This window comes from Pinus tabuliformis, chromosome 1_1 (genome assembly GCF_031772625.1).
Source record: "Pinus tabuliformis cultivar Carrire ecotype Pingquan chromosome 1_1, CPIR1, whole genome shotgun sequence".
NCBI classification, from domain to species: Eukaryota; Viridiplantae; Streptophyta; class Pinopsida; order Pinales; family Pinaceae; genus Pinus; species Pinus tabuliformis.
This window is the reverse complement of record NC_142297.1, coordinates 49,595,820-49,610,247: the sequence shown is the minus strand read 5'-3', so window position 1 is coordinate 49,610,247 and position 14,428 is coordinate 49,595,820. Positions and strand designations below refer to the sequence as shown.

Sequence of the window (14,428 nt, the reverse complement as noted above, 5' to 3'; positions counted from 1 at the left end):
AAGCAGGGTTTTCAACAGGAGAAATTGAAGAGAGAATTTAGAGAGAAATTCCTCACAGTGATTCTACTTTTCCGAGAGTAAGGAGCAAGCCGAATTATTCTGCAAGAGGAAGGTCGATTTAGGCAATGCAAATTACCATAGCCTCTTCTTGTTTCCAATTGTTGAAGCAATATTTTGGAGGCAAAGTGAGTTGGTTACTCAAATTGATGGAGGCAATATTAATCACAAGATTGATTTCCCGGAGGCAGTGCAAGTTTATGGGTGGCCAAATTGCCAATTTGTATTTTTCAATTTGCCAATACAAGTTGTTGGAGTAGGTGTGAATAGGCTAGAAGAGGCCGAGTGGATTTGCAAAGGGAAAATATCAATTTCCCGAATCGATTTCGTTAGTTGTGAAGATAAGAAAAAATGTTGAAGCCTTGCCAGTTATAGGCAAGCAATTTATGTAATCCTTGATTTGCTGAAGAAATAATATAAATCCTCATCTACATAAATGGTTTTAACTTTTCCAACACTAGGGCTTTTCCATGGACAACTTGTCCAAAAATATCACTGTCCAATTTTTGTGTGATATTTTCTCAATTCCTACAATTACTTTTTGGTGACATTGTGGTTGTCTTTTTATTCAGTATTTGTCGTTGATAATTCACAGAAGACAAATATTATGCAAAGATAAGAGAATAATTACCAATAACTGCAATAGAATATTCACAGATATTATATGTAGGCATTTGTATTATGTGCCCCTAAAAGATAATTTTTTTAATACCTTTAAGATGCCCTAAACACACAATATCATGTTGTGGGACACTTCTATCAATGCATGCTTATCACTCTACATCTACTTTGAAATTATATATTTAAAAGAAGTCCCGAGTAAACACAGCTGAAAAATATGTAGCAAGAATCAGTAAAATCATTGTCTTCAACAACCATTATAAAAATACCGATGCAAACCTACTATTATCCTTTGGGAAATGCCCAAGAATGAGTGAGCTTGTCCGACTAATTCCAGGAGAGGCTCAGAGCGATCAATGTTAGTTTTTGTAGCATCGAATGTGTTCTAACCACGAAATTTGGTGGAGCGGCTAGAATACATGAGATCTCCAAAACCCAAAAATTATTTCTGCAAATTCCACCTAGAAGTGTCTCAATTAGATTGTTAACCACTTCGGAAATATGGTTAATTAATCAATATTAATTGAGATAAGGCGAGAATAGTATAGAAACTCATATAGATCAATCCAGAGATAATTCTAGCCATCTATTATGTTTTAATCTTGGTCGTTGGTGCTCCAACAGTGGATTATAAGAGGAGGTCAATGTGGTGATGGAAAAGACACTTGAGCAGTTCGATTTCATAGCAAATCAATTTCTAGAGTAGCAGCAATCACTTGTCGTTGAGAGCCAGAGATCCAAGCAGTGAGAAAGGGGCAAGGACAGTGATCCTGAGGCAGTGTAGAGCTTTGTGTAGTAGCTTCAAAGAGGGCAACTCAATTTGCTAGAGAAAATTGTTCTTAGATTCAAAGATCACGCAAAGGTTCCAGAAGGCTAGAGAGACGAATTTCTCAACAGCAAAAGACCAGTCAGAGGCTAGACGTCATAGTGACTGTGTAGAGGTTGACGCAGAAGCTTCAGAAGGTTGAGTTTTCTGTAGGCAAGTTGTGTCGGGATTGCTTGTGGAGGAAGGGTAAATTCCCCTCAATGATTTTGCTCAAATTTTCTTGATGTGGATTGTCAGTTTCAGGCTTCCAAATTGTACTCAGATTTTCACTGGTGCATAATAATAAAAACCCTCACTGCTACACCAGTTTTCCCAAGTTGGGTTTTTCATGGGACATTTGTCCAAAAATAATTGTTTCATATTTTATGTGTGTGTGCTAGGATTTCTCAATTTCCAGCGCATTATTTTTCAACAGGATTTTATTTGTGAAGGTTATAGTGTGTTTCTTTCAATATTTGTCGTAGCAAATAAATTGTTAAATTAATTAACAATTAGGAGAATAATATCAATTGTTGCAATAGGATTCCATATTCGAATTTTCATAATCAAGAGAAGCTCTCCTAACATCAAAAGCCAAAAAGAGAAGCATAGTGATGGGAATCTTCCAACTGATCTAGATTGATAAGCAATTCTATAGTAGAAGCAAGCACATCTATGTGACCTTGCCTAAATGTTGAAATTTGACGACTAAAAAAAGTCTCCAACAATCCCAACCCGGTTTAATTTCACCTTATCACTCCCATTCAGTTAAATGCCCTTTCCCATGAACATACATTCAACATATAGAATTCTCGAAATGAAATTTTCAGATTAAAACATATGGGACTGTCAACACATGTTTAAAATAAATATGGACATAACGACACCAGCAACACACATAAAAATTCACACAGATTTTTGGTCAACTTAGACCGAGGCAAAACCCCTTCAATCTTCTCAGAGGAAAACCTGTTAGAGAGCTCTTCAAATTTATTTATCTTTCAAGTTCAGGAAAAATACATTTGCAGACAAAACAAAACAGCAAAACACAACTTATCTCTCCAGCCCAAAACCCCTTGAAAATCGTGCCCACATTGCCTCGATTTTCATGCCTACTTGAAGATAAAAATATGTGTTGTACAAATATAATTGTATCGATACGACTGTACAGATTGTTTTATACAAAATGTACAGGTTTTTTTCAAAAAAATTCAAAAACTTCTCTCCAATGGCGCGCAACTCACAGCATTCAATGTTGTTCGTATTGTACCTTATGTTGTCTTCTAAACCTTGATTTTCATGCCCATCTTTGCCTAGAAATCACTCCTTCAGCTCGCTGCAACAAATTTCTCCTTCAAAACTTTTCTCTAGCTCTCATCCTCCTTTCTCCAATATACTCATGAAAAATGAATGCGGTCACTCTTTTATTTCCCCCCTTTTGTTTCCCTAAATGACTTTTGGGCAACCCTAAGATCTAATGGCTCAGATTCATTTAGATCAAGGGATGAGAATAAATGTGCATTTAACTCTCATTTTCTATTTTTTAACTCACCCACTAAATAAAGTACCCAGATTGTACTTTGTCTAAAGTCACTTTTCACTTTATAATTTAGCATTAACTTTACCACTTATAAAGTCACTTTCACTTTATAAAGTCACACTTAGGAAAAGAATTATTTTGGACACTTTTCCCTAAGCAGAGACTAATCCATGGGAAACCACTTGTCCAAGATACATTAAAAATCAACACTCCCTCTTACGGAGGAAAGTGTTTCTCACCACACCCATTTTGTCCCTGAAATGGACATGCCTGCCTCTTGGCAAGGACTTCGTGAAAACATCGGCCACTTGCTCATCTATTGATATATACTCCAGCTTCATTGCCCCCTTCTGAACATACTCCCTGATGAAATGATATCTGATGTCAATGCGTTTTGACCTGTCATGAAACATTGGATTCTCTGTGAGTTTAATGCAACTCTAATTATCACAGTGAATAACCGTCGGTCTCAAGTCCTGATCAAATAGACCATACAACAACTTGCAAAGCCAAATGGCCTCACAACTAGGCTAGCTAGCAACCATATACTCAACCTCAAAAGAGCTCAAAGCAACTAACTTTTGCTTTCAACTGAACCACAACACAATTGTCGAACCTAATCCAAGGCAACACCCTGAAGTGCTTTTCTTGTCAGAAGCATAGCTTGCCCAATCTGAATCTGTGTAACCTGTCGACCTCACTCCATCTCCTCGCCTATAGTCCAGACCATAATCAACAGTCCCATGCACGTAGCGTAGAATGTGCTTTGCAGCTACCCAATGCACCTTCCTGCACTCAACCATGAACTGGGTAAGTGTGTTCACTACAAAGCATATATCTCTCCTAGTGTTGACCAAATACATCAAGGACCCAATAAGTTGTCTATACAATGTGGGATCCACCAAACTAGAATCTGAAGTGTGAAGCTTCTTCCAGTTGGTGATCATAGGTGTAGACATGGGTCTACAGTCTACCATGCGAAATCTGCTCAACACATCCATAGCATACTGCCCCTGCCCCAGAAAGCTATGCCCCTCCTACTACACCTCAAGCCCCAAAAAGTAACGCATCAACCCAATGTCCATCTCGAACTCCATAGCAAGATCCTCCTTGCAACCACTAATCAGTCTCTTTGCCCCAATAATGAACAAATCATCAACATAAAAACACAAGAATGAGCGGATCATCCCCTACAACAATGTAGTATAGGTTCGGATTTGCATAACTCTTTGTGAAACCCATCTGCTGCAAGTAAGTATCAATCCTCGAATACCAAGCTCTTAGAGCTTGCTTAAGTCCGTAGAGTGCTCGCCTCAACCGACGTACATGGGTCTCCCACCCAAGTACCTCAAAGCCCTGTGGTTGCTCAACATACACCTCCTCCTCTATAACTTCGTTCAAAATTGCGGTCTTCACATCCATCTGATGGATCTACCAACCCATTTCAAGAAATTAGGAACTCCAATAGTGATCTCCCTCGGTACTCTCAAAGTTCCATGATGCATATGCGCCATCCTCTGATGCCATAACTCACATAAATGTCTACTGTTGGTGGTACTAGTGTGTGTGCTACTAGATGTGCTACTCACTAATGCTCCTGCCGAATGAAAGTTGAACTTGTATAGTTTCCCAGAGCAGACTCCAATCACTTTGGCCGATGTGATGGAAGCTCCCCTAGGATGCATCAATACCTAACCTCCTGAGAAAGTGACGTCAAACCCCTTCTCCTCCATAGCAAACACTGAAATCAAGTTCTTCTTCATCTTTAGAACATACAAAACATCCATGACCTTCAAAGGAGGCAAAGACTCCCTCTCAAAAGTCACAATCCCCATACCAACAGCTCTCACAGTGCGGTCATCTCCTAATACAATCTCAATATCAAGTGCCCTCTCTACAAGCTCTAAAAAGAACTCTCGTTTACCTGTCATATGGCAGGAAGCTCCGTTGTCTATGTACCACACATCAGATGATGCAATCCTACTAGATGTAGAAGTAATAAACGCAAAGTCCTGGTCAAACTGTGAAGCAAATTGCTCCACCTCTGTTGAAGTTGCAGTACCCTTCTTCCCCTTGTCCTACCTCTTGTGACCTCTCCCAAAACTCAATATATTTACCCATTTGCTCTCATTCTAAAGAGGATGGAAGCTTGAGAGTTTGGGTAAACTTTATTGTAATTCTGCTATATTATTAATAATAAAACAAGATTTTGGAGGTCCGTGATCTAGCATTTTGTGTGGTTTGCTTGGTTCATTTATTGACATAACTTGTTGAGTTGTTCAATTTAATTGTTCAAGTTGGTAACTCGGGCCTTGATAGGGGTATTGTTGCCCAAAAGAGAAGATAACAATTATTTGCTATCTTCTTATCATCTTGCATTATATGATCTAGTATTGTATGCATTTCTAGGTTGAATAGCATGCTTACTTTGTTCATTGTGCATGTTCCAACTATCTTACTAATAATTTGAGCAAGATTCAAGTGTGATACAGGTTCCTCAAGCTTGGAGTTGGGGAAGTCCTCGATTGGACCAGCCATCTTCAAACATCTTTTTTGAAGCATTATTTTCACCAATATCAAGGACTTTCAAAGGGTTCAAAAGGGCTTTCAAAGAACCGTTCTCTCTCACTTCTTTTTCATAAAATCTATCATCATTCTTGGTCCTATTCTCAAGCATTAAATTGTCATACCTAGCGAATTGAAGACTTGTATTTGTGATTGTCCTAGCAATCACAAATTAGCAAAGAAAAAGTTGATTAAACTTAATTATTCTTGCTTGCTCTAAAGTAGGAGTTTCATTCATTTAATTTAGAATTTGTCTAGAGATTTTTTTATCAAGATTTTGTATTAACATTACAAATGTCCAAAGTTTGTTTTAGCATCCTTCACCTTGCATGTTTGTTGATTTGTTGGCAGATTGTGCCCAACTTTTGAATATCCTAGCCACCAAGGCTCACATTTCACTCATTCACCTACGACTTCAAATTTCTTGATATTTCTCTTTGCTCTTCATTGAAAATCATGCATTTAGGCCTCTATTTGGATTGTTGTCCTAACAGCAATCCATTTTGCTAAGAAAGACCAATTTACTTGGTTATTCCTTAGCAAAAATATCAATATAATCTTTTAAACTTAGAAATTTTTGTCCTTTATATGATAGTGACCTTAAGTAGTTTTGATCATTTTTTAGCATTTTCAAACTAATTATCTTGTTGATCTCTTGCAAACTTGTGACAGTCCAAGAGGAGTGTTGGTGGAAGAATATAAGGCACCAAAAAAACTACCATTGGATCATTGATTTTATAACCACCATTTGTGCCTTGTAAACCCCTTCAAAGGGTTTTCTTCATTAAAGGATCTTTCAAGAAATTGTAATTTCGTAAAGAAGGATCTATTTTGGGTTTTTCAAAAGATTCACTGTAACTCCTCAAAAGTTATTTTAATTTGTAGTTTTTGGAGAAGAGAATTTGACCTCTTTGAGGGAATCTTGTTGTAAGCTCTCTCCCTCTCCAAAACATTTCTTCAAATCTCTTTTCTGAAAGGTATTTATTATAGACTATTTCTCTCTATCCCGCATTATATAAGGGAGATCTAAAAAAATCATTTTTCTTGGGAGTTAGAAGAGTTTTTCCTCTAAGCATCCCCCTTCCCCATTTGGCAAACTCTCTTGTTGTGCTTGAATGATTATTTTTTCTTGTCACTAAAATAGTTGGTTAATTTTCATTTCATTATAATTCTCCAGATTAGATTTAATTTTTCAATAGTTAGATTATCTCTTTTGCAATAATTAATCCACCTCCAGCTTTGCTGGTTGAAGTAGTAACTTAGGGACCCTCTTCCCCCTAAGACTTTTTATTCTAAGATCGAGGCCCCGATGAGGCCAAGGCCTAGGGAAAGAGTTGAGTTGAAACTTGTTCAATTTGCAACTAACTAATTGGAAAACTAATTTAAAATAAATCAAGAACACATTCATCTACATTTATCTTGCAACATTGGTACTTGAATCCTTGTCTCATTTTCCCTCTTATTTTACAAAGTTTATCTATTTTGGATAATTGTCATTATTTCAAATACATACATTTTGTTTAACAAAGTATATTGCTCCAAGTACTCTCCCTTCAAGTATTTACATTTCTAAGTACTTCATAGTACATACTGAGCATTTTTGTACTTGTTTGTCTGTATTGCCATATGTACTTTTAAAGCATTTAACTTTTGAGTATTTATTTCCAAGCTTTACTTTCAAAGTCATCTTTTTCACTTGGAATACTTACTTTTGCAAGTACTTTATATTCGGCACTGGTCTACTTTTGTTCCATCTTCTCCATTGTTGCAATATCGCTACTTATAGATATGGTTATTGTTATTATGCTCATGAAATTGATACTTTGAATTCATTTGCTCTTATTTATATATTGATTTGATTTGGATGTATCTTTGATAATTATAATTAACTCCTAGAACTTAACTTGTCTAGCATAGATTTGTTAAGCCTTGGCAATTTTTGCATGGTCCACCCTTTGCATGGTCCACCCCCTTTGGCTTCGCTAGGAGTTAACCTAAACAGAGAAGTTGAGATTTGAGGGGCAACAACTCAACTCAAAACTTGCCCCCAAGGCCGCACCAAGTGGAGTTAAAGATTTCTCCACGACATCCCAAGTGTGGATTCAAGCGGCAACATACTCAACATTATGAAGTTCATCACTTGACATTGAAGGTTTGTAAGTACCATGACCATATAATTACCTTGTTGCAAGTCTTTATTCTTGGGCCCTTTTGATGAGTTGTGATAAGTTGGTTAGAGATGAGTTGGCATTAGGGTTTTCAAAACCATCCCAATATTGACCAACCAATTAGTCATATTAGTTTTGAAACTTTTTCAACCAAAAACCAGTGGTTCCAATAAAAAATGGCCAATTCCATGGAATGTTGTGCCAAGGCACGGAAGTCCCACTTGAACGGATTAAAAATACAAAATACATAAACTTATAATAAATTAAAGATGATAACCCTAAACTTAATTCCAAATCCCTCCCCTTTCTATTCAATGACACCCCCCCCCCCCAAGGGAAAAAATGTCTCACGCCTTCACATGATCAATTCATAATTTTTTAGCTAGTAAATGTTTAAGTGAGTGTTAATCTTCATTCAATAGCATTCTTCCTGCTAGTTTGAAGTGCTTCTTGGGCTGATTTGGAATGTTGAATCAAAGAGTTTCTTGGGATAACTTGGAACGTGTGAAGGTATGTAAAAGTTTGATGTTATTCATATAACCATAATTTTCTTTATAATAACATGTTTTGCCCTTGAAATTAAAATATCCTAGAATTTTTTTTGCAAAATAGTTATTGTTGGTAAAAGAAATGCCAAGGCCCCTAAAGAGAAGAAGGATTCAACATGGGAGCATTGCAAATTCACTAACTGTAAAATAGTATGCAACCATTGTCAAAAGGAAATTGATTTGGGAGGAGGGACATTGTCAACAGCTTGAAACAACACTTAACACATGCAAGAGAATATTGGAAAATGTAACTAAGATCGGTCTTCATAATTATCCCTGTACTTGTATTTTATGTAAAAGAAGAAGAAAAAAATTATATTATTATTATTTTTCATTAGTCAAGCATGTTCTTCATGATTCTAGGATTTGTTGAGTCAAAGCTTTATAATTGAGTCAAAGACCTATTTGGACTCCTTGAAAAGGAACAGGGAAAAATAAATTTTGTCTTCCACAAGACCAAGTCAGCCTTCCAAATGGACAAGTTGGCATGCCCAAGGGACGCGAGCCTTTGCATAAATGAATAACTATGTATTGGCACATGTTCTCCTTCATTTCAACAAGCGAAAAACAAAAAACAAAAAAAAAATGTTGAGTTTAAGATTACAAATTCTTTGTGGCAAGAATTGTGAGTTTTCTGTGACATGACCTGAAAGGGATGCGAACTCCCGAGGATATCTTTCCTATTGAAATAATGCAGATTATTGTAGCTAATTCTGAAATAAAATGCAAGCCAAAGGACTTTAATGACTATGATATGCAAGGTGCAAGAGGATTATGAGCTACGTGAAACACAAGCTATAAGAAGGACGAGTATCTCTGTGGGACTTGGCATCTAAGGACAAGCTTGTGACAGATTGAGTTGATCATATTGAGAATAAAACATCACAAAGAATGGAGGGCTGACTTGGAGCACTTGTGGAGGCCTTGGTCCTTGGGTCTTAGATGTCTCACTTTGATCCGATTCTATAAGAAGAGAAGTTGGTTGGGTTTTCCCCCTTGTGGAGTTTTGCCATGGCTTGGAGCCTATATCTTGTGTTCATTGTCTTTTGTGATCTTCATGTTAATGGTTTTGATAACTGTTAGATGAAAAGAACATAATAAAAACAATAAGAAGCCAACAAACATTCACAAGCAATTATCATGAAAGTGAAACCTACCTAATATACAAACATATTGATTTCTCAACATGGTATTACAGCTAAGGTTGAAGGAAAGATAGTTTGAAGATCACTTCCAGTTGGTTTATTTGTAGACAATTCTACAGCAGTCATCTCTCCAAAAGGAAGCAACTCTCTCTCTCTCTCAAAGGCATCATTGAAGGCTCTTGTTTTCACTCATCACCATCAGCATCAAGTTCAAGGACATGTCTATAGCAGGGATCAAAGCTTATACCTTGCTATCATCACTTTGGATTTTAAGCTCAAGGAAAGATCTGAACCAATGACAAAAGACATCCAAGCTCCTACAACAACATATCTTCGATGGCATCTAAAGATACTGTAGATATAAACCATTATATCTATTGTGGAATTCGAAGATAATATATTCTGGAAATGTGAGACCATGCTTCTCTATAAACCCAAGACCTTATGGCATAGCAGAAACAAGTTATAAGGGCTATACAAGATCACTCTGAAACTTATTATCCAAATTAAAGAAATGTCTATCTTTCCTCTGTGGTTTATCATGGCATTTGAACTCTACATATTAGAGGCTTCCTGTGGGAAGAAATATGTCTCTGAAACCGAAAGAGGTATCCTATCGTGGCTTCCTAATCCTTTTTAACACCAAACATGTAAATTTAAGTTCTGAGGCATACCTAGTTGAGATTTGAAGCACACATGTCCAAGATCTGAAGCACAAGTATTTGAGTTTTTTAGCATACATAGTCCATGTTTTGATGATAATAAAAATTTGAATTCTAAGGCACTCAGAAAATTTAAGTTCAGATCTTATGAAGCTCTTGTATCGGAAGTTTTTGAAGCATATAAATGAATATTTGAGGTACTGATCAATACACAAGGTTTTGTGGCACTTCCACGAGGTATCTGAAGCTCATTGTAGCAACAAGTTTTGAAGATTCAAGATATCAATAATGACATCAAGTATGAGGCCCATCTGAAACTATATAAGACAGCTCAATTCATTTGGGAAACCATCCATCATCTCCAATATATGTGAATCTGTGGCACTATGATTATATACCTGAGGAACAAAAGATAAGGATAGAAGTATGTCTAATGCTCATCACGTTTAAACCAAAACCATATGTTTGAAATTTCTCAGAAGTTTAGAAGGTATTATTTCTACTCAAATACAAGCCGCTGAGGGGCCGTTACTAGGAGACAAATATGATGACATCAATCTACAATATCCAGACTTTTCTACATCACTATAGTCTTATGTGGACAATCTACATCAATGGCAGAGACAAGAAGCATATATATATTAGAACTGAACCTGTGGTAATGACATTCAAAATATAGAAAGTCCAAAGTTTGTCCTGTACATTCTGAAGGTAATATCTAGCCCGAGCCCCAGAGAGGGAGAAATAGAAGCTTGTCGTCCATGCAACAAAATTTGATTGATCTTATGAGGAATCGACCTTTTACATTTGGTTCATTGAAAAATCATGGTATAGTGGAAGGAACCAAAGAGCACAAGTATGAGAGCAGTTATGTTACATTCCTTTCAATACATAAACGAAAAATCTACTAGGAAGCTGATCTGAAAAGAATGATTTAAAAAGAATTAAAACAGAGTTGCAAGTAGCAGAATTTGAGTCACCATATTGTGATATATATATAACTTGAGGAAGGGACCAAAACTATGCAAAACATCACTAGAGGCCAAGATCTTATCAGAGACAAAGAACTTTATGGATCGTACCCTAGCTTGAAGGACGAAGAACAGAGGCATCTATGTTGAAGATAAACATTTGTTGAAGAATGTCGGCACTTGAAGAAGAATCAGATCTTTGCATAAGTAAATATAAGGTAAGGTTGCAAATGTATTTATAATCTGTGTGCATTTCATGTTTTGTGTCAAGTTCACTTGATCATGGTGATGGTCATTTGAAAGATAGTGAAAAGGATCTGCAAAAATATAGATTAGAGACAGTGACATATAAGATATCATTTCGTTGCACATAAAGGCTAGGTCTTGAGTTCAAGAAATGAAAAAGTGTCTCTCGGATTTTGCAGTTGATCCTTTTGCATGTTTTTAGACCTCACAATTCCTAAACATATCAGACCATGATGACCTTATGAATCTAGGTTTTGCAGAAATCACTGTTTGTGAGGTCTTGAAGAGTTTTGGCATTTAGGGTTTGTGAACCCTTGCATAATTTGAATCAAGAACCCTAGAAGCATAACCATGTCTAATCATGTACACTATAGCAGTAAATCTAACCTTTGATATTTAATGTGAGAACAAGGTTGGTGAACAGATCCAAGATTAAGATGGAGCTAATCCCTCTCAAAAGATAAGTAATTTATATCTCCTTGTTTGTTATCCTTGTACATTGTCCTTCTGGTTCTTTCATGATCTAACAAAAGTTGCAGGTCAAGACAAAATTTATCTAAAAGCTTGAGGAGCAGAAGGAAGGAGTGGAAGAACCTGGCAAAGTATGAAGATGAAGAAGAAGGCAGCAATTTGAAGTTTGCATCAAGAAAGTCGATTAAAGGGGAAGAAGTTCACTTACCTCAAATGGAAAGAGGGAGCTATAGAGACCCTGATGGATACGATATTGAAGCTTGTTGATTGGTTCGTTCCAGGTACACATCGATTGATGATTGAAAATTGAAGAGCATGAAGCATAACTCTGTTGCAATATAGACCATGGAAAGAAATGTTGATCTCAGAGGGAGCAAGTAACAGAATTTGACATGACAAATCCCACACCTTGACTAGAGGCTATTGTGATTTGGTAACTCTGATATTGATGACTTGTTTGGGATATGATTTGGCTCCCTGGAAGGACATTTTGCAGAAGTATGTGTAGAGACTAGAAAAAATAGCAGTTGAGATAATATGATGTAGCTACAGTTGTTTGGTTTAATTTGATTGGGAGTACATGGTTTGAGTCTACAGCAACAATGATGGCTTGCAAGAGCATGAGGGCAGAATTCTAATTTTTAAGGAAGATAGACATGTGCTAGCAACTGTGAGTAAGTTTGGGTCCTTGAAGATGATAGATGAACCATTTAATGACGAAGTTGCATGATGATTATCAAGTTTTGGGAAGGTTGAAGTTCGATATGATGTGATGCTATTAGGAGCCAAGAAGCCCTACAAGCTACTACTAAGTGTTGATTTTTTGGGTAGCATCGGATGTTCTCTAGCTCCAAAATTTTGTGGAGGGGCTAGAACACATGAGATATCCAAGACCTAGAATCGTTTGGAGAAATTCCACTCAAATGATGAGTTATTAAAATAATTAATATTTTTAATGGGTTCCTAAGTCTAAACTTAGGAAAAAATAAAAATATTATTGGGTATTAATAAAGATAAGGGTGAGAAGCTTCTAAGAGACGAAGATCAAGTCTGTTTTAATCTTAGCCATTGATTAGAGACTTAATCTCGACCGTTGATTCATCAACATGAAAAGTATAAGAGAAGGCTTGAGAATCATTTGGAGAGACACTGGCAAATACTCAGTATCCCAAGGAAAATCGATTATCAAACAGAAAAAGATTGATTTCAGAGGGAGAGTTGTTGGGTGGAGGAAGAGGAGTGCATTAGCAGCAGTCAATGACTGAGGAGGAGGTGACACAAGGCTATCAAGAGACAGCGCAGAGGGAAGACGCATTCCAAGAGACGCATGTTGACACAGAGTGACGCGGAAGTGGGAGATGGGTCTCCAAGGTGTCAGAAAGTTTCCAGGAGAGGGATGAACTTTGCTTCGGGTGTTTTCTCTTAGTGGAGTTTCAGTTTCTCTATAAAATCATTCCTTGTAAAGCAATTGTTGAAATTAATAAAACCCTCATCTGCTACTGCACTAATTTTCCCACATTGGGTTTTTCCAGGGACAATGTCAAAAAAACAACTGTGTTGATGTGATTGGTTCTTGTGCTTGTATATCATTGTTATTTTCTCTATGTAATTATGTGATAACTGCAGTAGAATTTATTTAATGTTTACTGAAGGGATTTCATAAATAACTTATTGTGATAAATAAGTAGGTGAAATAAATCAATTGTTGCAGTAGAATTTCGTATTTGGAAATTTTCACATCGTATCAAAGCAAAGATCGGGCAACAGGAGAGAAGAATTGGCTATGAATCAGGAGCATGATGTTGAGGCATCAACTCAGAGGGACTCACGTAGATCTCCAGAGACAGAAGAAAGCGCAAAGAACATCGATCATGATTATTCTATGTTAGCTTCCAAACTGGAAGAAGAAGTTGCTTGCCTAGCAAGTTCTACCTCCTCTGAGGTTTGGTATATAGATAGTGGAGCTTCCTGGCATATGACAGGAATACGAGAATGTTTTTCGAATTATCAGGAAGAAAGGATGAATTTTCAGATCACCATGGGAAATAAGGCAAAATGTACCCCTGTAGGAAGAGGTATTGTAGTCTTTCAAACATAAGTAGGAGATCGGCTTCAAGCAACCAATGTGCTGCATGTGCCAGGATTGGGGATGAACTTACTCTCTATATCTCAACTTCAAAACAATGGCTATGACATTTTCTTCATTAAGAAGAAAGTATATGTCAAACACCCGAGGTGGAAAAAGAAGGCACATATTGGAATCAGAAGTAACAGGTTGTATAGATTACAGCTAGAATCTCCAATCGCACTGATAGGGGGCAGTGGGGATAAAGATTTGAATGAACTATGGCACAAGAGGATGGGACACTTACACCATTGGACTCTAAGAATTCTCAGGAAAACAATATCAGGAGTTCCGAAATTAAGTACTGAACGAGATGATGTATGCAGAGGGTGCGCTCTAAGCAAGTATGCCAAAGCAGTGTTTTCCAGAAGTAACAATAGGGCTCAGAGTGTTCTGGGATTGATACACTCAGATATCTGCAGACCTGTGTCCACAAAAGCTCTTAGCGGTGCCGAATACTTCATCACCTTCATCATTGACCATTCCAAGAAGGCTTGGATCTAC

At 37.0% G+C, this 14,428-nt stretch overlaps 1 protein-coding gene across 1 annotated transcript in view; it reads right to left on the bottom strand.

Moving 5' to 3' along the window:
* The window catches only part of LOC149211512 (DNA polymerase alpha catalytic subunit-like), a 207,390-nt gene that overhangs the window by 142,330 nt on the left and 50,632 nt on the right, over window positions 1-14,428 (bottom strand). The gene's annotated exons all lie outside the window — the stretch shown is intronic.